The sequence below is a fragment of the Protopterus annectens genome, chromosome 10.part0 (genome assembly GCF_019279795.1).
Source record: "Protopterus annectens isolate FY-2018-M chromosome 10.part0, PAN1.0, whole genome shotgun sequence".
Lineage (NCBI taxonomy): Eukaryota > Metazoa > Chordata > Ceratodontiformes > Protopteridae > Protopterus > Protopterus annectens.
In genome coordinates this window covers 1,450,306,221-1,450,331,358 of record NC_056744.1, presented here as the reverse complement: position 1 = coordinate 1,450,331,358, position 25,138 = coordinate 1,450,306,221, and the positions used below count along the sequence as shown (strand labels likewise).

Here is a 25,138-nt window from a genome sequence, read left to right as displayed (position 1 = left end):
TTGGTATCCCTTAATACCTGCTGTGTAGTATGCATTGTCACTGATGAATGTAAAACAAAGGGAATATAGATGAACTTTATGTTATGACTAACCTTCGATACTTTTGTTTACATGGTCTTCGAGTCTAGAGGCATTAGCTTTATTAGCTTGACTTTCATTGGCTGCTTTTTTCCTGGTGCAAAGTCACTGCCCTGTACCTAAATTAATAATTGCTTTGTGAGGTCAATTTGCTGTACTTAACGTGAAACACACTAAATGCACAGCACAAAGAGCTTTTGTAGTATTTTTGTCTGCTTGCTTGTAATAGGTTTCTTTAATTACAGCTTCTAGCTGTATATTTGTGTACAATATCTTTCTTTGCACATACTTGCTTAGCACAGAGTAATGAATACTGTGTGAGTTTGCGGCGCATACCTCTCAACTGTACAGATTTTTACAAAATGTCCAGATTTTGGCCTCATATTTTTGGTCCATTTTTCATAAAATATTGGTTTTCTGGCAAATTCGTGGTAAATTATTAAAGATTGAAGTTAAAAAAAAATAATGACAGACATTTGAGTTTCAGATTTCATATCCCTCAGAAAATTCATGGTAATGCCAAACCTGTTATTCTGTCAACTAAGTTTGTAAGAGCAATACTTAAAAATTGTCCCTATTGTTGAAGCCTTTGTTGCACTTTTATGGCTTTGTTCAGATTTCTTGCTCTAAGAGGTTGAGAGGTATGCCTAAGGCACGCATGTGTGTATAATACTTATTTCAGCTGGCAAAACTTGTGTAGAAGCATGTAATATGACAGTTGATAAAAGGAACATTGGTCCCACCAGTGTGTTTACCTGTGTAAATTAAAATGCAGATTCTGTTTAACTGGCATTGTTTCTAGCTCTTTTGCAAATTTTCTTTGATTCATCCAATGCATTTTTGACTTCAGTACTTCTGCAAGGAGGCTCTACTAGGACTTTACCACTATTTCTGTGAAACAGTTTCTCCTTTATATCCCCTGGGCCGTTCACCTTGTTTCTTCGTATTGTCTGTCCTTATTCTTATGCATCTCTGTTTCTGAAAGATGGTAGCCATGTGTTCTGTATTGATACCCTTGAGATTCTTTAAAGTCTGTCATAACCCCCCTCAACCTTCTTTCTCAGAGGTTGCACCTGTTGAAGTTGTAGTCCCTGTGTGATAGTAGCATTAGACTGTGCACCATCTTTGTTCTCCTTCTCTGAACTTTCCTTATATATCTGTATGTCCCTGGAAGACAGGGTCTCCAGAACTGCACACAAACTTCATAATGTCAGATTTTATGACTTCTGTTTACCACATCAGCTTCTTTCTTTTGATGGGAATCATACTGACTGTGATTGAGTAGTTGGTGTTTTGATATATGCATCAAGCTGCTGCACTACACCAGCAGAACTACCTTTTATTCTGTTGTGCAGCACATATGCTAAATTATACAATGACTGATTATTACTATTCAAAAACAAGCATGCTGATTGGACAGCCTAACCATTGTGTCTGTTGTAAATTTAGCATATACCAGTAGAAAAATGTCTGACCGCTGAAGTACTATTGAGCAGTCAGACTTTCTATTGGTGTACAATGAGAGACAAAGCAAACTATGAGGAAGAATTAGGTACGATGTTCTTCGTGTTTCACTGTTGCAGTCATCACATTTGGGTTATCCCTGCCAGGGTAGCCCTCAGTTGGCCCAAATACCAGAGACTTAGTATTTCTGCGTCGGTTGCTGTTGCTTCAGGACTGACGTCAGGTCGTCAGTAGTATAAAGTAAGGCAGCCAACGCCATTACATCAGTCTTTCTTGCTGAGGAGCCCAAAGCAGAAGCAGTTCGCACAAGTGCCGGTCAGCCGCTACCTGAGTTTCATTTTACGAATTGAAATTGAAGTCTTCTAAAGCTAAGTACCCTGTTGGGGATCCTTTTTTCTTGCTCTAACCGATGTCAGAAACAGTTAACAATTGTCTCGCTTGTGAAAAGCAATTACCATGCTGAGACTTTCATTCTTACTGCATCACTTGCTTAGGTCCAGACCACAACGTCCCCCGTTGTTGCTTTTGTGCTTTGTTCAGCGCCAGAACTGTATGTAGTCAGGCCCTTATTGTAGCTAGATATTTTCACGCTCCGACCTCGATTTCCAATATGGCTTCAGTAAGCCATCCTACATCAGATCTTCCGAAAAAATGTAAGGATAAAGACAGCGACAGACCGCACAGGTCCAAACCTACCAACGGTGCTTCGGTTAAGCTAGTCTTCAGTTCTCTGGTCCTCAGTGAGGCACTTTCGCAGCCCCTGATGTTCTCTTCTGTAGATTTGCAGGCCGCTACCAAGACCCTTTCAGTGTCTGGTATGCTGCAAAACTCTTCATTGACTAAGGATCCTGAGGTTGTCCCAACCTTGGATGGGTCCGGAGCCACTGAGCAGGCTCCGGCTTCTGAGGAAGTACTTCGCACTACCGATTCTTGACACAAACCGATGACTTGTGCATCTTCTGTTCTTTCGAAAACTACTGAGTTTCTAAGGCCCAGGGTACAAACCACACCCAAGAAACTGACGACCCCATCTTGGGCACCTGCTTCCTTGAATCAGTCTCAAATGCTTAAAATGGGGGAAGACATTATAATGTTGATCAGGGAAAGCCAAGCTACACTTCCAAAAGAAAAAGAGATTTGTCCCCAGTAGTCTTATCTGAACAGGAGTCCGATGACTCCAATGCCTCTGAATATGAAGACATGTAACCCTTCTTTGCTTATGAAGATTCTGATGCAGAGGAATCCATTCCTTCAGCCTCTCCACCTGAAGATTTTTCCTTTGGGGAAACCCTTCATACTTTGTGAGGATTTCCATTGGGAATGTCAGGACTACCTTCAGACTAAAAAGAGACACAGGGAATTTTTAGATCTTCCACAGCACAGACCCCTGGCCATTCCTCCTGTCCTGGATGTTGTGGATGATGTTTTCATGGAATCTAGTTTAACTCCTGACACCCTCCCTCCTGCTCCCAGGAACCTGACAGGTATTACAGAGTCCCTGACTCTCTCAAATTTCTTTTCAAAAGTCCTACTGCTGACCCTGAGGTGATCTCCCAAGGGCCTAAAGGAATAAAGCAATTTCTGCTAAGAATCCCACCCTCTCGGATATCGATTCCCGAGCATTAGACAGCTGGGGTAAAAAAGTATACACCTCTGCTACTCTTGCTGTTGGAGCACTAAATTGTCAGTTCCATATGCTAAAATTCCAGCAGCATACCATGGAACTCCTCAAACAAAAAATATCAACTTTTCCTGCTTGTACAGAAAATAGAGTTGCAAGACTTAATGCATTCTGCAAGTCAAGTAACTAAGCACACCTTATACTGTGGTTTTGATGCCCTAGAAGCATCTTGCAGGGCAGCAGTCACCGGTTCTGTCATTAGAAGGCAGGCTTAGTTTAAAGAACAGCCCTTGCTAGACCATGTCAAATCTAAACTCTTGGATGTACCCTTGCACAAAGACAACATATTTGGCACCAAGTCAGAGGAGGTCTTAAAAAAGATGGAAGAAAAAGCTAAATCTATGCAGGCAGTTAAGGATTTCCTGCAGGTCCAGCCACCCAGATTCAGTAGGCATTGCCCCTCCAAACACTGGTCTTTTCCTGTCCCCTCCAGGTCAGTTCAGCCCAGACCCTGGGGAAGCAGACCCCCCCCCCCCCTAGACAACAGCCACAAGGAATGCAGAGATCAAAGCAATGGAGTACCTCCACTTCTAAACCAGGGAGTGCAAAGCCACCCCCTCATGGTAAGAACTCACAGTGACTCTCCACTTCCACCTCCTACCTCTGCCCACCTGCACTTGCCCCGGAAGGAAAATTTTCTTTCCAAGCAAGCACCTGGACTACCATTGCCAACAACCGCTGGGTCCTCAGCATAGTGTCCCGGGGGTACAATTTTCTTTCCACACTCTACCACCCCCAAAAGGGTCCCCAGATCTACCTCCAAACCAGTGGGCAGAGGCCAAAAAGCAAGTTCTTTTCTTGCTCTCCACAAGGGCAATAGAGCACATTCCTGCAGAACCGCAGAACAGATAGGCCAAGGTTTCTACTCCAGGCACCCAAAAAAGATGGCACCTGGCGCCCCATCCTCTATTTATCCATTTTAAACACCTTTCTGGTGATACCAAAATTCAAAATGCTCACCCTTCAGCAACTACTGCCTATGCTCTCCAAGGATGCCTGGCTAGCCATCCTAGACCTAAAAGAGGCCTACCTACACATCCCAATCAGGGAATCATGCAGGAAATATCTACGTTTCAGGGCAGGATCTCTGCGGTTTCAGTTCTCTGCACTTCCCTTTGGCTTAACTACTGCTCCCAGAGTTTTCACAAAATGCCTGGCTCCCGCCATTGCTTTTTGAAGACAAAGAAATATTCAAATTTACCTGTACTTAGACGACTGCCTAATTCAGGCAGAGGGTCAGGAAAAGCTGCTCAAGCACCTGGCCTTTGTAAAGGACCTACAGACCTCCCTTGGGTACACTATCAACGAAAAGAAATCCAAACTAGTACTCACCCAAAAAATTATGTTCCTGGGAGCAAGCCTGCACACAGCATCCCAGATGGCATTCCTTGCACCAGAAAAGCAAACTTACCTGGCAGCCTATTTCTCCCAACTAGCCACCAGACCCCAGTTATCCACAAGGAAAATCCTGCAAGCTTCATGGCATCTTGCATTCTACTCATTCCATATGCCAGACTGCATGTGAGGAAACTTCAATGGTACCTTAAAAAGCCTTTGGTGTCAACACTCTCAAGACTTGGAACTGCAACAGTGAAACATGAAGAACATAGTACAGTTGTGTACACTTACCATAAATGTAGATGTTCGAGTGTATTCACTGTTGCAGTCATGGTTTCCCTCCCTCCGTCCCCCTTTCTCTCTCTCTGTCTCATTACAAGGAACTTTTTAGTATTTGCTTTCTACTGGTGGGGTCCTTCCGCCATATCCTGGCTCCCACTTGTGGGCTCCTGACAGTTGGGGTAAGAAAAACTGAAGTAATGGTGTCAGCTGCCTTACATTATACTACTGACAACCTGACATCAGTTCTGAAGTGACAGCAGCTGACGCAGAAGTACTAAGCCTCTGGTATTCGGGCCAACTGAGGGCTACCCTGGCAGGGATAACCCAAATGTGATGACTGCAACAGTGAATACACTCTAACATCTACATTTATGGTAAGTGTACACAACTGTACTTTCTGCAAAACTAAAGAATCCGAAGCGTACCCATTTTCCCTTGTATTTCTGCACTGACCCTTGCAAAATCTGAGGAGTTTAAAAAAAAAAGGATAAGCAGCAGTGGAGATTCTCTCTTCTCCATTGCTTCTACTGATGTATTGTGCAAATGTAGAAATGTAAGTCCCATGTGCAGTATATCAATAAAAAAGGAAGAATATGGAGGAACACTACAGTGCAGTTATACAAAGACATTATTTGAGAAAGGTAAGCAGTTTCTTTTGTAAATGTCATTGTATAATAGCAGTAATCCTTTCCTGTGTGTGGGTATATCAGGATTTCCCCACAGTTGGCTTTCTTTGATCAGTCAGGCTTTGTCTCCTTGATCAAACCACACTAACCGTGGGTAAATCCTGATATACTCACACACATTAATGGATTATTGCTTAAATACTCCTCCTGGAACCATTTAACTTGATAGTAGTGTACCAGTCATGTTTCACTTTAAACACATTTGTCTTTTTTGATGGATCACTTGTACATGATTTTATTTTTGTAGGCTTGAGTTGTGCAGAATGCAACACACACACAAATTTATACACCATAGCTTGTGTGGCATTTGCCTGACTGCACTTGTGCAGTAAATCTTCAGTTAGAAGATTTGACTATGAGAATCCTTGATTGGGTAATACCTCTTCTGCCAACTGGAATTTGACATTTTTTTCAAGCTCTCATTCTGTGGTGTCCATGCAAAATGTTATGCATTCCATGATATAAAGTGCTGCATACTTAAGTGTACTTCCCCATAGTCTTCCATTCCTTTTTTGCCACTCAGTTCAGAACTGTCCTGCATTTACATTGCCAAGGATCTTAATAACTGCCTATGTGGCTGTGCAATTCCTGTCAACCTGAACTGTATTGCAATTACAGTCAGCTGCCTGGATCCACCACATAACACATGCACTCAAGTCACTCCACAACAAGTACAACTACGACTCTGTCATTGTCCATGTTGGAGTGAATGACTTGAGATGTACCTCCCTGGACTATATGAAAAGAGACATGGAAGAGCTCTCGGATTATGTGGCCCAGGCAGGTATGACCCTAGCCCTGAGTAGCATTCTGCCTTCACCCAGAATGATACCACAGTATAAGAGCAAAATGATTGACTTCAACAATTGGCTAAGCTTCTGGTGTCATTCAAAGGGGATCCAGTATCTGTCTGCCTGGGAAGACATGGTCAACAAACCATGATGCTTTGCCAGAGGTGGTCTGCATCTGTCACCCCTGGGATTCAGGCTACTGACTAAAGCTCTTGCCACCCCTGTAGTGCCTTTTTTAGGCAAGGTTCAAAGGACAAAACCACCACCGTAACAGATACAAGCATGCAAAATCTGAAGGTAATGCTACTCGATGCTAGAAGTCTAAACCTCAAAATGCACTCTCTTGCGGCACTCCTAAAAATGGAGGACATCAATATCTGTGCAGTAATTGAGACCTGGTTCAAGGCTCCAGAGAGCACCCCTGCAATACCAGGCTACAACTCTTACCACACTTTCCGGCCACCAAACCACGACCGAAACACTAAAGTTGGAGGAGTGTCCATATTCACATCTCCAGGCTAGTTGCCCAACACAATGCATATGAAATTCTTCAGGTGCAACTAACACTAGGTAAGACTGCAATCCAAATTGTAGCTTGCTACAGATCCCCCACCATGCCCCAAGATTTTCACTACACCTTTCTAAATATACTGGAAAATATTAAGATACAAACAAACACCCTAATACTGGGTGATTTCAACTACCCTGCCATAAACTGGGAAAACTACTTGGGTAACAATACCTTTTCTCAACGGTTTTTGGAATTCATAAATTCCAACGCCCTGGATCAACTAGTCCATTGTCCCACCAGGGGCTTCAATATCCTAGATCTGGTCATTACCAACATGGGAGATAGATGTTCCACACCAGTGGTCACCCCCTCATTGGTCAGGTCTGAACATAAGCAAGTCACCCTTGACATTCACTTCCCACCCTCACCCCCCAGTAAGGAAACCTCTGTAAAAACTTCTCCAAAGCCAACTTAATGCTACTCAAGTCAGAAGTGATAAACTTCATGACACGCATGCAGATGGGCTCTGAAAGTTCGACTGCAGAATCCTACACTAAGGCACTGTATGAGCACATCCACTCATGCATGAATCGTGCCATCACAAATAGAACCAAGATGCTCTTCTCCAAAAAAAGGAAGCCAATCTGGTGGTCCCCTGCCATAAACAAACTATACAACAGAAGGAAGAAACTGTTGCAGAAAAGAGGAAAATCCCAGGATGCAAAAAACTCCCTTACCAGCCTCAGTAAGAAGCAGAGATCCCTCATAAAAATCCACCACAGCTAGTTACGAAAATAAAATTGCCAAAGATTCCAAAGACAACCACAAGGCATTCTATAGTTATGTCAAGAATCTAAATGGCAATGCTCGGATCTGCTGTGAGCTACAACAGAATGGCATTAAATATACTGATCCCAAGGATATTGCCAATATCCTGGCAGATCGATTTAGTGCCAACTTCACCCCCCTCTCACCCCCTAAAGGGCCTATCTCAATACCAAAAGATTGCCAAATTCCAGTAATCATGGCCACACAGGTAGAAACTACACTCTCCAAAGCTAAGAATACAGTATCCATGGCACCAGATGACATCCCGGGCTCTGTACTACATGAACTGGCACCTCACCTAAGTGTCATGTTTAATCATAGCCTCACCTCAGGCTTCGTGCCCACTGAGTGGCACACTGCTACAGTTATCCATCTCCAGAAGGGGGGATCCACCTTGGATCCCGAGAACTATTGTCCCATAAGTCTGATGAGCCTAATCTGCAAGGGCATGAAACGCATTATCATGGAACTTATAAACAAAGACATTGGCAACCTTCAAACACTGGACCCTACCCAGTTTGGGTTCGTGAAGGGCTGATCTTGTCTCCTGAACCTGATTGACTTCATCAGTCTCCAGAGCTGTGGACAAGGGTAAGGCGGTCCACACAGCCTGTCTGGACCTTGCCAAGGCCGTCAACACCATCCCCCACTCTGGAATCATAGATAAACATACTAAGCTGGGCATAAATCCCTATGTCACTCGATGGGTTGCCAACTGGCTTATTGACAGAACCCATACTGTAAAAGTAGCCTACTCCAAATCCAGCTCCAGACAAGTGACAAGTGGAGTACCTCAGGGTTCAGTCCTGGGACCACTCTTGTTTGGCATCTACTTCTCTGAAGTACAGGCCAACACTAAGGGACTCTGGCTAACAAAGTTCGCAGATGACTGCAAACTGGGAGCCATTATTGAATCCCCAAATGATGTGGATATTCTACAGAAGGGCCTTACAGAAACGGATGCTTGGTGCCAGAGCCATGGGCTCAAGCTTAATGCCAAGAAATGAATAGATGTTCATCGTGTTACACTGCTGCAGTCATTACACTTGGGTTATCCTGCCGTCAGGCGGTCCTGCAGTCGGCCAGAGTTCCAAAGTCTTGGTCTGGCATCTGTTGCTGTCGCCTCCTCCCTGACATCAGTGCAACAGGGCTATATAAGATGCAGCCGGCGCCATTTTCTTCAGTCTTTCTTGCCGCGCGGTGCCCGAAGCAGAAGCAGTTCGCAAGTGCCGGTCGGCCGACTCCTGAGATTTTCATTCCGAATCCAGAACCGAAGTCTTCTAAAAAAGCTAAGTACCCCTTTGGGGAAACTTTTTCTTGCCTCAGACCGATGTCAGTAAAAGTTAATAACTGTATTTCTTGTGGGAAGCAAATACTATTTCTCAGGGACCCAAAGGGATTAAGGCCTCATCAGCAAAAAAACCCGGTTCCCTCTGACAGAGATTCCAGAGCATTAGACAGATGGGGAAAGAAGGTATATACGTCTGCCACTTTAGCAATGAGAGCCTTGAATTGCCAGTTTCACATGCTAAAATATCAGCAATTTTTGATGTCTCAGTTAAACAAAAAATGCTTCCAGATTCAGATCCTCCTAACTTAAAAGAAATGCAGAATTTATTGCATACAGCTGAACAAGTAGGAAAACATACTTTGCAATGTGGGTTTGATTCCTTAGAAGCCTCCTGTAGAGCAGCAGTTACAGGCTCTGTCATTAGAAGGCATGCTTGGTTAAAAGAACATACGTTACCAGATCATGTTAAGGTCAAACTATTGGATGCACCTTTGCAGATGGAGTTAAGGCAGAGGAGGTATTAAAGAAGATGGAGGATAAGACAAAATCTATGCAAACGGTGAAAGATTTCTTACAGGTTCAGCCTCCTCGTTTTAGCAGAAATTGGCCAACAAAGAATTGGTCCTTTCCAGTCACAGATAGACCTCAAAGGGGCAGATACAGACGTCCAAGAGGTAGAGGACAGACACAAGGCCCTTACAGGCCTCGACAGTGGGGCACACCAGGCCAAAAAGAAGGGGAAGACAGGCCTCAACCTTATAAAAAACAGCCTCAATGACTTTCCACTACAGCTGCCAAACAGCTCTCTCTTGGGAGCCCCCTTAGGAGGAAAACTGGCACTTTTCTATCACAACTGGCATTGCATCACCAAAGACAAATGGGTTCTCAACATTGTATCTCAAGGTTGCATTACAGGTTCCATTTCCACACCTTTCCAAGGCTAAAAGGAATGCCAAATCTGCCACTAAATCAATGGGCAGAGGCTCAAAAACAAATTACAGCACTCATGGACATGAGAGCTATTCAAAAGGTACCACCACAGGAACAAGGACAAGGATTTTACTCTACTCTTTCTGGTTCCCAGAAAGGACAAAGCCTGGAGACCCATTCTGGACCTTTCTACACTAAACACTTACCTGGATGTTACGAAATTCAAGATGTTGACACTACAGCAGCTTCTTCCCATGTTGGGCAAGAAAGCTTGGCTCGTGACTTTTGGACCTCAAAGAGGCATACCTGCATGTCCCTATCAGACAAAATTGCAGAAGATACCTCAGGTTTCTAGCTGGCTCAATGCACTATCAATGGCTTATCTACTGCGCCCAGGGTCTTCACCAAGTGCCTGGCACCAGTAATTGCATTTTGCAGGCAAAAAGGAATTCAGATTTATCCATACCTGGACAACTGCCTGATTCAAGCAGAGAGCAAGGACATTCTACTAAAGCATCTGGCGTACGTAAAAAAGTTGTTAATTTGCCTGGGGTACACAGTAAACGAAAAGAAATCAAAACTAGTGCCCTCACAACAGATAATATTCCTGGGTGCCAGCTTGAACACAATGGCCCAGATGGCTTATCTCACGCCAGACAAGCAAGGACATCTGACTCAATATTTTCAATTAATGGCAGCAAAGACTCAATTCCCTGCAAGAAAAATTCTGCAGGCCTTGGGCTACATGGCATCTTGCATACTACTAATTCCATATGCCAGACTGCATATGAGGAAACTACAATGGTACCTAAAGAGTGTATGGTCTCAACACTGTCAAAGTTTGGAAACAGTTATACCACTAATTCCTTAATTCCTTGCCTACAACAGGAGTTTCGATGGTGGGCACAAGCTTCTCACCTCAACAAGGGACAGCCTTTCACTCAACCCACAGCCAGGCAAACACTGACAACAGATGCATCGGATTACGCGTAGGGAGCACACATGGCAGGAAAATGTATCCAGGGCGAGTGGCCTGCAGAGCAAAGACATCTCCAGGGGTAGATCCCTTAGGGCGCCATCTTGTTTCTCCCCCCTTGTGCGTGGCTGCTGTTGGAAGCGGTGGTGAGTAGGTTAAGCCTGTTGTAGTGCTATGGGATTTGTATAGCTAGTTTTATTTTATCTGCATGCACATGTTTTCTCAGTGGTTCTTAATGTCGCTTGTTGGTAGTGTTGGTTGCTAGTGCTTGGGGATTTATTGTTGGTAGTGTTGGTCGCTAGTGCTTGGGGATTTATGTAGCTAGTTTTTATCTGCATTCACATGTTTCTCAGTAGTACTTACTGTTGCTTATTAGTAGTGTTGGTCGCTAGTGCTTGGGGATTTGTGTAGCTGATTTTACTTACTTTTACATGTTTTCTCAGTGGTACTTACTGTCGCTTGTTGGTAGTGTTGCTCGCTAGTGCTTGGGGATTTGTGCAGCTAGTTTTATCTGCATTCACATGTTTTCTCAGTAGTACTAACTGTCGCTTGTTGGTAGTGTTGGTCGCTAGTGCTTGGGGATTTGTGTAACTAATTTTATCTGCATTCACATGTTTTCTTAGTAGTACTAGCTGTCGCTTGTTGGTAGTGCTGGTCGCTAATGCTTGGGGATTTGTATAGATAGTTATTATCTGCATTCACCTGTTTTCTTGATAATACTTACTGTCGCTTGTAATTCACAGCCTTTTACTTGTTGGTGATATCTTTTTGAGGGCTTTGTTTTTTATACCGTTTGAGTTTACTTTCTGATACTATTGTGTTGGTATACTGGTTCCACGTGTTTGGGGAATCTGCAATTGAGTATCCAAAACCCCGCGCATTTACTGTATGGCTAACGACTATAGTTTTTTGCTACCCTATGAATGCTAGGCTATTTTTAGTGTTTTGTTAGCTTTATCAGTGGTCAGGGGTATAGTTTTGACTTATTTTGCCTCTGTCGTTGCTACTATTTTTCTTTTAGTTCGATGAACTTTTAGCTTCTTAAACTATTGGCAACATCGTTTTTTTTCTACCCTTGGACTTGAGAATATAGGTTTTTGCTGCCTTTTAGTGTTTTCTTGGACTGTGCTGTAATTTGAAGATATACCTTAATTGCCCAACGTATTTATGGTTTGATAATGAGGGTATCTGCCTGGGTGGTACTGTATAGTGTAGTTTAAATGCAACCACTTTCATGTACTAAGTTTGTTGTTTTTGCCCATGGTATGTACTGATATGCTGTCATAGACTGCTGCTGATGATTACTGTTGAGAGATAGAGACTATAATCAGCTCCTAAGCTGCTTATTTGCGCATCCTAAGGACATATATCTTATCTGTATTTAAGCTGCCTAGATGTCTGTACCTTTCTTTTGCATAGATGTTTTGTATTGAAATGCAACTTCTTTTGTTTGGACTAGCCTGATTATCCTAATTGCAATCTGTAATCAAACTGTTCTTTTGTCTTTTCTTTATCTCTTTCTAACTGGTTTAGGGTAATTATTACCCTCTCAACTCCAGGAAGTGCTCCGTGTGGACTCCTAAAACTGCAACTTCCACCCTCCACTACCTGCCTGGGTCATTCTCCCCTGGGTTCACTTTATATACTAGACAATTATAACCTGGACAAAACCAAACCAAAGTTATACTGTATGTTTCTTTGATATTTTTTCTTTCAAAAGTGCCATTTATGTTATTTCTGGGTATTCTCTCCTGATACAGAAACTAGACTTCTGCCAGTCTCCGTCAGCAGCCATACCCCCCCCCCTGTTTGCTAGACTGCTTGATCCCTCACTCTGTCTCCTCTCTTCTGCTGATTACTATATATACTGCACTACCCCTAAACCAATTTGTGACTCCAGTACTCACTTCCTTTCCCAAGTACTGTCTCTCTCTCTCCTGACAATATCCCAGTTTCTCTTCATATTTCCCACGCCTCATGTTTAAAGTGTCCCTCCTGACTGTTTACTTTCCTTGTAGTTCTTCTGGCCTTTATCTACCTCCTACTGTTAGTTCTCTCTGTCCCTGTGTTCTCCGTTAACATCTTCACTACTCCCTTGCCTCCCTTGTAACTTTTCAGAGAACTGTTTCTCCTGAGCTTCATCTATTCCTTTTCCCCCGGCCTCTAGTTAACCTAACTCTCCTCCCTACCCCCAAATCCCACCCACCCCCACGGGTCCTCAACTTATACCTCACTAAACACTCCCCCTATCCTCCAAGCCAATCTCCATCCTCCATACTAGACCTCCCCACAACCTTTACATCTCTTCCCCTTCCCCTCCACTACATCATATCCTCCTATCTTTTTGACTTCTAAATATAACACTATTCCTTTAAAACTACTTTAACCACTATTTAACCTTATCTCTACAATCCTCCTCCCACATAACTCTTTGATACCCTACCTTATATTACATCCTATCTACTATCTATCTAATAAGTACTTATTACCTGACTAACACTGACTATCCCCTATCTCAATTTCCATATACTTATTCTCCTTGTATCCCTTCTTCATACAGTATTGCTGAGCTACTTGTACTTAACTATTTATTCTTAACAACTTACTCTAGGCCTTCATCTCCTCACTACTATGTCTCCAACTTTAAAAGCCTTTCTCATCTATGCCCTACTCGACTATTACTTTAGCCTCTCTTTCTTTATCATACTATATCACCTCTTTGCAAATTAACACTTTCTATGAACAAAACCTTCACCTAAAGCAAACTTTACCTTCATCTAGCTTTAGCTCCCTTAAACATAGTAACATTACCTGTTCTTCCAACTATCTACTGCCAAAATATCATAGGGTTTCTCACATAACCCTCCACTTTAACAAAAGAATTCTTAATATTTGCCTCAAACTTCTTAAATTACTATCATCTCCCCATCTTCAACTCCTCTTACATGGTGACATTCATCCTAATCCCGGTCCTTCTACCCTAAGCAATCATAACCAAAATTTAAATTCTTCTCCTCTTCTTGCATCAGGTTCTAGAGCTACCACTTCCCTTCTAATAGCTCACATCAACATCAGAAGTATGAACAACAAAATCCACCATCTTCATGCCCTCCTTCACTTGCATTCATTCGATATATTATGTGTAACAGAAACATGGCTAAAACCCTCTACTCTAGACCAGGAAATCACCCCTCCTGGCTATAACATACTTAGAAATGACCGAATAAAGAAGAAAGGTGGCGGTATAGCCATTATTTATAAATCCAACCTACAAATTACCCAGTTTAAGGAACTTCCATTAACAAGCCCAAAATCAGAAATTTTATCAATCAAGCTACAGATAAACAACAATAAAGCAGTCTATCTAATATGTATGTACCTTCCCCCTGGTAATAATACCCAAACCCTAGAAAACCTACTCCGTTCTCTGTCCAACCAACTACCCCAAGAAACCATAATACTTGGTGATTTCAACATTGATTGGAAAACCTGTGCAGCCCAGCAACCTACTAACCATATTAATCTCCATGGTTACTCTCAATTAATAACAACTACAACTAGAATCCATAAACCAAATAAGAAAGAAACAATTCTGGACTGGATTCTAATTAATAACGCCCCCAGTAACTATACTCCAGGGACACTTCCTGATAGTATTAGTGATCACACACTTACATATGTTATCAGACAAAAACTGAATATTCCTAATATGCATAAACTTAGAAGATGCCGCTCAAAAAGATTTTTCAACCCTGATAACTTCCTTACTGAATTACAGGCATGTGACTGGTCACCTTTATCACACCTTGAACTTAATGAAGCAGTTACCTATTTTAACACAAAGTTTCTGCAAATCCTTGACTATCATGCTCCATTCCACTCTACTAGGATAAGAGCCAAAACTGCCCCTTGGCTAACAAAGCAAACAAAAGAAAAAATGATCCTTAGAAATAAAACCTGGGCTAAATGGAAAGCTACCAAATCTCCATCTGACCATCTCCTCTACAAACAGTTAAGAAATACTACCAAGAAAGACACTCTTAGAGACAAAAAGGAATTTTATCTTCACCTTCAAAAAACTACACAAAATACCCCTCAAAAATTTTGGTCAGGTATTAATAACCTTCTTAAACCAGGATATTCTCCTACTCCTACCCCCTCAGGATTTAACCCTAATACCTCTACTCAGATCCCAGATGCCTTTAATAACTACTTTACAGAAGCCATTCTAACCCTAGCAAACTCACTACCAACACCTACTGCATCCTCACATAATACCTCTCCAGCCTCTACTAATGTCTTTCAAATCCAACCTGTCTCTTCATCTATCATATATAAGCTTCTCTTAAAACTAAAGACGTGCACCCCATCGGCTGACCAACTCCCTTCTGAATACTTACAAATTGCTGCAAAAGCTATCTATCACCCAATATCTATTCTGATAAATAGGACCATCTCTGAAAGGAAAATCCCTTCAGTTTGGAAGATATCTCACATAATTCCCCTTCATAAAGGGGGCCCTTCTTCTGAATTATCCAGTTATCGTCCTATTGCCTTACTGTCCCCATTAGCTAAGATAATGGAAAGGTGTATACACAAACAATTTCTTAACTACCTTCTTCAAAACAACCTTCTAGCTGACTGTCAACATGGTTTCAGGCCCCATCACAGTACTACAACTGCCCTTCTGTCCTTTGCTGACTTCATAAATAGAAATCGAAACAGTAACCTTTTCTCTTCTGCACTATTTATAGATCTATCAAAAGCTTTTGATATGGTTAACCATAACATACTTCTTGAAAAACTTAACAACCTCTCCTTAAGCTCACATACTTTACAGTGGTTTAGAAGCTATCTTGAAAACAGGCAACAAGCAGTTCTTTGGGAGAACAACCTTTCATCTTTACTCCCAGTAAATGTTGGTGTTCCACAAGGATCTATCCTTGGACCCCTTCTTTTCTCAGTATTTATTAATGACCTTTATTTGAACGTACCACAAGCAACCTGTATCCAATATGCAGATGACTCGACATTGATCTGCTCTGCCATAAATATTTCCTCTCTCCAGTCCATCACCCAAACAACCTTTCATAATGTTGAAAAATGGTTTATGCAACACTGCCTCCTCCTTAATCCCAAAAAAACAAAGCTTCTTCTCTTTACTCCTACTAATAAATCTCCTACACCTCTCTTTACTATCACCTCAGATAATTCTACCTGTATTAACCCTGACAATACCACTCGACTATTAGGTGTAACCATTGACAACCATCTTAACTTTGATGACCAAATTAATAGTACTATTAAAGCTGTTAATAAAAAAATTGGGACACTCTACAGAATTAAACCCTTCCTTAACCCAGCAGCTAGAAAAACCATTGCACAGACCCACCTGCTCTCCACCCTTTTTTATGCTTCAGCTATATATACCACACTATCTAAAAATAACATCAATAAACTCTCGACCTGCTATAACAGTATAGCTAGATTCATTAATGCTACTCCCCTTAGAACTCACCACTGTCACAACCTGAAACAACTAAATTGGCTAGAACTAAATAACCACCTATTCTACCAACAACTACTTATCATTCATAAAACCCTTCATTTCCCTGAAAATACTCCGAGCCTGGCTAGACTTATTTCTCCATATAAGAACCTAGACACACTTTGTTCCGCCAATAAGTTTCTAGTATCCATAACTAAATCATACAATAAAGCTGGGGATGCACTATTTTCAAATTCCATAGGGAAACACTGGAATCTAATCCCTCAAGAAATATCTACTCTACAGTCCACCTCTCTGTTCAAAAGACAAATCAAAGCACATCTTACTTCTCAATGGCTATGTCCCTGTACCAATCCCGACTGAAAGTATGTCTCAATACGCCTTATTATTTTTTTCTTCCTGTCCCCTTACTGGCCCTACCTGATGCTTTCTGGAGTTGAGAGTTGAATCTTAAGGGATGCCTCTATTTCTTATTAACTTTATTATGTAGTTCTTATTTTTTTGTTGTATAACTTGACTTAAATGTTTTTTAAATGTCATAGATATCCTCTCTTGTACCTTGTATAATTCTATTAAGAAAATTCTTAAATTGTTATAAATCACTGTAATTTTATCTATACTGGAGCTTTTCTCCCCGGGCCTCTACTGTAAACGGATATATGTCCAGCTAGACTAGCCCGGTCAACAAATGTAAAATAAAAAATAAAATAAATAAATAAATCTCCCCATCAATCAAAAAGAGATGCTAGCTGTACAAAATGTTATTATAGCTTTCAAGGACCTACTGCATCCAGGACAATTACTATTAAAGACAGACAACACCACAGTTATGTGGTACATAAACAAGCAAGGGGGCACACACTCCTACCCCCTCTGCAGACAAGCCATGACCTTGTGGAACACTGCTCTATACTACCAAGTTCATCTGCAAGCACAATTCCTGCCAGGAGAGAAAAACACACTGGCAGACGACCTAAGCAGAAGCGTTATGGACCCACACGAATGGGAACTGAGCCCACAAGTATTCAGAATGATAACACAAAAATGGTGGAGACCGAACATAGATCTGTTTGCTACCCCAAAGAACTGCCAATTACAGAAATTCTGCACAAGGAGCTACCATCCACAAGCATGGAAAGTGGATGCCCTTTCATTCAGCTGGAAAAAATTACAAGTATACGCTTTCCCCCCTGTACCTCTCCTTCCAAAGGTACTCATAAAAGCCAGGCAGGAAGAGCCAAAAATGATATTGATTGCACCAGACTGGCCACACCAGCACTGGTACCCAATCTTAAAGAACTTGACACAAGAACCACCCTGGATTTTACCACAAATTCCACAGTTGCTGACTCAGCACAACAATCAGATACTTCACAGCCAGCTAAAGACCTTAAATCTAGCTGCATGGAAAATTCCTTAGTCAAGCAAGCAATGCCTCTCTCCAAAGCTGTTATGGATGTCATTCTGAAGGCCAGAAGGCCTAGCACCAGGAAAGCATACTCGGACAAATGGAAGAGATTCTGTGCCTGGAACCAAGCGCACAGCCTTGACCCTCTAGTCTCAAACATTCCTCAGATACTGCAATACTTAACTGAGATGCTAGACAAGGGCCTCTCTTTTCCCTCCATGAAGATCCATGCCTCAGCTATTTCTGCTCATTACAACACGAATCCACCAATTTTTTCTAACCCTTTGCTCAAACAATACCTCAGAGGGGCTAAAAACATAAGACCGCCCCGTAGAGCACCAACACCTACTTGGGACCTGAGTTTTGTTTTGGAAAAATTAACTTTACCTCCTTTTGAGCCAGCTAACACAGCAGAATTAAAATACATCTCTTGGAAAACTGCTCTGCTACTGGCAATAACATCAGCATGAAGAGTTTCAGAATTACAGGCACTAATGGCAGTGGAACCTTTCCTCATCTTCCACCAGGACAGGGTGTGTTTAAGAACCAACCCTACGTTTATGCCAAAGGTGGTATCAAGTGTGGTTCTAAACCAAGCTATTCACTTGCCAACTTTTTATCCAAAACCACAGAACAAAGGGGAGAGACTACTACATTCTTTGGACATTCACAGACAGTTACGCTTCTACTTGGACAAAACCAAAGCTTTCAGAAAATCTGAGCAATTATTGGTAGCATACGCTGCAGGAGCACAGGGAAAAGCCATTTCAAAGCAGACTATTTCAAAATGGATAGGACACTGTATACGTTTCTGCTATACCCACCATGGGAAACCTGTACCTAGCAGCATTAGATCTCACTCCACCAGGGCAACAGCCACATCAACTGCCTACCTCAGAGGAGTACCTACCAAGGATATTTTGGAAGCAGCAACATGGAGTTCTGTGCATATCTTCACCAAACATTACCATTTGCCTTTATACTCCATATCCAGAGCTGGCTTCACCACTGCTGTACTGCAGGGCCTTATAGCCACCCCTAATGCCTTATAGATCCAGCCAACCTACCTCAGCTTTGGGATTCCACCCAAGTGTAATGACTGCAGCAGTGTAACACGATGAACATAGTGCAGATGTTCTTCATGCATACAGCTGCAGTCATCACACTTGGGTTATCTGCCGTCAGGCGGGTCCTCGGTCGGCCGAATTCCAGAGTCTAGATCCGGCGTCGGTTGTCGTCGCTTCTTCCCTGACGTCAGTGCGGCAGGGGTATAAAAGAGGCAGCCGACGCCATTTTCTCCAGTCATTCTTGCCGCACAGTGCCCGAAGCAGAAGCAGTTCGCAAGTGCTGGTCGGCCAGCTCCTGAGATTTACGAAAGTATTTCAGCCGAAGTCTTCTTTAAAGCTAAGTACCCCATCGGGGAAACTTTTCTTGCCTCAGACCGATGTCAGACAAAGTTAATAATTGCATTTCTTGTGGGAAGCAAATACCGCATAAGGATTTTCACTCTTACTGTATACCTTGCTTAGGGCCAGAACACAACGTCTCGGCCTGCCGTTTTTGTGCTAGGTTTAACAAGTGCACTATTAAGCGCCGGGCGGAGTTCGCCCTTCATTATTTTGGCAAAACATTTAATTATATTATGTCGTCGGATATGCCGACGCCAGTTTTAGGCGAAAAATGCAAGGATAAGGACAGACATCCAAGGCCTGCACCGAGTACTGAGACTACGCTAAGGCCAACTACCGGTTCTCCGGTTCTCAGCGAGGTGCCTACGCAGCCCCTGACTACCGATGAAACTTTATTACCGGTGACTTCAGTACCCGAGGTCGCAGGTTCCTCGGTCCCCATTCCCACTGCAGATGCCGACGCCACTCTTGGCGGAGAAACAGAAAGTTTAGCAAGGCCTGCCATTTCTGAAGGCGTTTTCAGGCCTACTACCTTATCTATTAAATTGTTCACTAAATCTAAAGCTCCAATGAAAATTAAAAAACAGGGTCCTCAAGCCCCCTCTCAAGTTCCCATGCCCAAAAAACAGATGCTTAAAATGGCTGAGGATTTGATTTCACTCATCAGGGGCTCTCAACCCCCCTCAGACAAAAGACCCAGGATGATGGAGGAAGACTACCCTTCCTCAGATCAGGCATCTATTACCTCAGGCCTTTCTGAGGACCTGGATTACGCCTATTCCCCTTTTGAAGACTCTGATGCTGAGGAGTCTATTCCCTCGGTCTCCCCATCTGAGGACTACTCTTTTGGGGAAACCCTACATACATCGAGAAAACACTTCTACTGGGAAGGCCAAGATTACTCAGATTCCAAGAAAAGGCTCAGGGAATTTCTGCTGCTTCCCCAGCATAGGCCCCTGGCTATTCCTTCTGTCTTAGATATTTTGGATGATGTGTACGCAGAAGCCAGTCTTAATCCAGACTCTTTACCTCCTGCCCCTGTTAAACCAGACAGATATTACCGGGTTCCTGATTCTCACCAGTTCCTTTATAAAAGCCCTTCTGCTGACCCAGAAACTATTTCTCAGGGTCCCAAGGGGATTAAGGCCTCTACTGCTAAAAACTCTTTACCCTCAGAGAGAGATTCCAGAGCATTGGAAAGGTGGGGGAAAAGGTGTATACATCAGCCACTTTAACCATGAGGGCATTAAACTGTCAATTTCATATGTTAAAGTACCAGCAGTTCTTGCTATCTCAGCTGAAAAGCAAAATGACACAAACAGAACAACCTGATTTGAAAGATTTGCAGGATTTATTGCATGGAGCAGAACAAGTGGGGAAACATACCATACAGTGTGGTTTTGATGCTTTAGAGGCCTCATGCAGAGCTGCTGTCACGGGGTCTGTCAAACGTAGACACACTTGGCTCAGAGAACAAACCTTACCAGATCATGTCAAAGCAAAATTATTAGATGCACCACTACAAAAAGATGTACTGTTCGGTGTTAAAGCGGAGGAGGTACTAAAGAAAATGGAGCAAAATCAATGGGCAGAGGCACAAAAACAAATTTCCGCTCTCATGGACATGAAAGCAATTCAAGAGGTACCTGCAAAAGAACAAGGTCAAGGTTTTTATTCAAGACTATTTCTGGTACCAAGGAAGGACAAAGACTGGAGATCCATCTTAGACCTATCTATCCTAAACACATATCTAGAGGTGCCAAAATTCAAGATGCTCACATTACAGCAGCTTCTTCCCATGCTGGGCAAGGAGTCTTGGCTGGTAACGTTGGACCTCAAGGAGGCATACCTACATGTCCCTATCAGACAAGATTGCAGAAGATACCTCAGATTTCTTGCAGGTTCAACCCATTATCAATTCTGTGCATTGACCTTTGGCTTACCTACTGCGCCCAGAGTGTTTACGAAATGCCTGGCATCAGTAATTGCTTTCTGCAAACAACGAGGAATACAAATCTACCCATATCTGGACGACTGTCTGATCCAAGCGGACAGCAAGGACATTCTATTGCAACATCTGGCTTTTGTAATAAAACTGTTAAATTGCCTGGGGTACACAGTAAACAAAAAGAAATCAAAACTAATACCCTCTCAATAGATAATTTTCCTGGTTGCCAGCTTAAATACAATGGCCCAGATGGCTTACCTCACGCCAGACAAACAAGGGCAACTGTCTCAATACTTCAACAAAATGGCAACTTTAACCAGGCTAACTGCAAGGAAAATCCTACATTCTCTGGGGTTCATGGCATCTTGTATTCTACTAATACCATTTGCAAAGCTGCATATGAGGAAACTACAATGGTACCTAAAAAACTTATGGTCTCAACACAAACACAGCTTGGAAACAATTTTACCACTCATTCCATGCCTTCAAAAGGAATTTTTGTGGTGGGCTCAAGCATGCCAAAGAAACACGGGTCTCCCATTCTGTATACCACAAGCAAGGCAAGTCATCACCATAGACGCCTCAGACTACGCATGGGGAGCACACATGGCAGACCAGTGTATCCAGGGAAAATGGTCCCAAAAACAGATGCACCTACACATCAACCAGAAAGAGATGCTAGCTGTGCAAAATGCTCTTATGAATTTCAAGGACCTACTGCAACCGGGCCAGCTATTGATAAGGACAGACAACACCACAGTCATGTGGTACATAAACAAACAGGGAGGGACGGATTCATACCCCCTATGCAGGCAAGCTATGACCCTGTGGAACACAGCATTGTAATTACAAGTTCAACTACAGGCACAATTCCTGCCAGGGAAGGAAAACACTCTGGCAGACAACTTGAGCAGAAATATGACAGACCCTCACGAATGGAAGTTGCATCCTCAAGTCTTCTCAAAGATAACTCAAGCATGGGGACAGCCAGACATAGATCTATTTGCCTCCCACAGCAATTACCAGTTGGAAAAATTCTGCTCAAGGACCTATCATGCGCAGACCTGGAAAGTGGACGCACTATCTTTCAGTTGGACAGCATTGACAGTCTACGCCTTCCCGCCTCTACCTCTACTGACCAAGGTCCTATTAAAAACCAGAGCAGAGAGGCCAAAAATGATTCTCATTGCTCCAGACTGGCCACGACAGCACTGGTATCCTCTCCTGAAGAACCTGTCATGCTCACCACCATGGATCCTACCTCAAGTTCCTCTTCTGTTGTCACAGCACAACTACAAGATCCTTCACAGCCAGCTCAGAACTCTAAATTTAGCTGCGTGGAAAATACCTTAATTTGCCAACAGGCTCTCCTCTCCAAGGAGGTAGAGGATGTCATCTTGAAGGCCAGGAGACCCTCTACTAGAAAAACCTACTCCGCCAAATTGAAATGATTTTGCTCCTGGAATCAAGCAAAGGGCCAGAATCCTTGGGTAATAAATATACCTCAGATTTTACAGTACCTAGCTGAGATGTTAAAACAGTGGCCTTTCCTTCTCTTCCATCAAGATCCACGCTTCAGCAATTTCAGCACAATACAATACGGATCCTCCTTTATTCTCACATCCTGTATTAAGGCAGTTCCTCAGAGGGGCAAAAAATATAAAACCCCCACGGAAACCACCAGCTCCAGCTTGGGACCTCAACTTCGTATTGGAGAAGCTGACACTGCCTCTTTTTGAGCCGGCCTCTTCAGCAGAGTTAAAATACTTGTCGTGGAAAACAGCTTTGCTCCTGGCTACTACCTCAGCATGCAGGGTTTCAGAGCTACAGGCCCTCATGGCTGTGCAACCATTCATCATTTTCCATCAGGACAGGGTTTCCTTATGAACCCAACCCTACCTTCATGCCAAAGGTAGTATCCAGTGTGGCTTTGAATCAAACTATTCATTTACCTACCTTTTATCCAACTCCCCAGAACAAAGGGGAGAGGCTACTCCACTCCTTGGACATTCACAGGCAACTTCGTTATTACTTGGACAGAACAAAGTCATTCAGGAGATCTGAGCAGCTCTTTGTGTCCTATGCTACAGGTGCTCAAGGAAAGGCTATTTCCAAACAGACTATTTCAAAATGGATAGCCCACTGCATATGCTTTTGTTATTCATTTCATGAAAAATCAGTGCCTGTATACATCAGATCCCACTCCACCAGGGCTACAGCTACCTCAGCAGCTTTCCTCAGGGGGGTCCCTACCAAGGACATTCTGGAAGCAGCTACTTGGAGTTCAATGCACACTTTCACCAAACACTACCACCTTCCACTATACTCAAAATCTAGAGCACGCTTTGCCACAGCAGTCCTGCAGGGCATTCTAGCCCCTCCTAATTCCGCTTAGTACCAGCCACCCTTACTTAGCTTTGGGATTCTACCCAAGTGTGATGACTGCAGCTGTATGCACAAAGAACATAGTACAGTTTTGTACCTACCATAAATGTAGATGTTCGAGTGCGCATACAGCTGCAGTCCACGTTACCCTCCCTCCATCCCCTCTTAGGACAGAGCTTATGACAAACACCTTTAACATACAACCTATTTGGGGTATTCCTATATGATGTATTTGCTTGCAACTACTGTTTTGATTTATCTACTTATGTATGTTTGCATAACATCATGTATTGCCTTCCTTTCTGGGGGCACCTGAAATCTGGGGCAAGAAAAACTGAAGAAAATGGCGTCGGCTGCCTCTTTTATACCCCTGCCGCACTGGCGTCAGGGAAGAAGCGACGACAACCGACGCCAGACCTAGACTTTGGAATTCGGCCGACCGAGGACCCGCCTGACGGCAGATAACCCAAGTGTGATGACTGCAGCTGTATGCGCACTCGAACATCTACATTTATGGTAGGTACAAAACTGCACTTTTTGTACCTACCATAAATGTAGATGTTCGAGTGTCTTCACTGCTGCAGTCCAGGTTACCCTCCCTCCTTCCCCTCCTACTTTCTGGTATTTACCTAGGGCATATACCCTTTATTACCTATGGGGAGTATTTGCTGGTAACTAAAAATGGTTGTTTGCTTTTCTTTTGTATTTTTTACTAGCAATTTGTATTGCCTACCTATTTGGGGGCACCTGACATCTGGGGCAAGAAAAACTGAAAAAAATGACGTCGGCTGCATCTTGTATACCCCTGTCGCACTGACGTCAGGGAGGAGGCGACAGCAACTGACGCCGGACCAAGACTTTGGAACTCTGGCCGACTGCAGGACCGCCTGACGGCAGGATAACCCAAGTGTAATGACTGCAGCAGTGTTTACACTCGAACATCTACATTTATGGTAGGTACAGAACTTTACTTTATCCCGTTTGGGAAAAACCATGTTCCCATGAATTACCACATAGGTGGCAGTACACTAAACACCGAAAGTGTGATGAGAGACTTAGGGACACAGGTGGACAGTGGTCTCATCTTCGCGATCATTGCCGCAACAGTCAGGAAATCCTTCTATGTGACACACCTCATCACTAAGGGCTTTTCATCCAAAAAAAAGGAGGTCATTGTCCCACTGTACTCATCCCTCATTAGACCCATTATAGAGTAAAACACCCATTTGGTATGTACCTCACAAGACATCTGCAACAGCTGGAAAGGCCGCAGAAATCTCACTAAAAGAATTGCAGGCCTAAAGCAGATGCCCTATGCTGACCGTCTGAAAAAACTCCAGCATACTCTGTGGCATATCGTCTACTCATAGGCAATCTCTGCTTAACATACAAGGCCATGTGAAACCCTGAGCTGTTGGACATACTCCACTTAAAGAAATCCCAATCCCTCAGAGCCACACGCTCCTCCAGGGATCTAAACCTTGTCATCACAATGAACAAAACATGCTGGAGGGATAGGTTCCTGACCCAGAGATTGCCCATACATGTCAAGCAGAGCACCCCCTTGGCCCTCTTCAAAAGGAACCTTGACAACTGGATGGGAGATAGGAAATTCACCCCGGG

At 43.1% G+C, this 25,138-nt stretch overlaps 1 protein-coding gene across 6 annotated transcripts in view; it reads left to right on the top strand.

Moving 5' to 3' along the window:
* The window catches only part of OSBPL9 (oxysterol binding protein like 9), a 2,070,592-nt gene that overhangs the window by 928,866 nt on the left and 1,116,588 nt on the right, over positions 1-25,138 (top strand). The window lies entirely within an intron of this gene.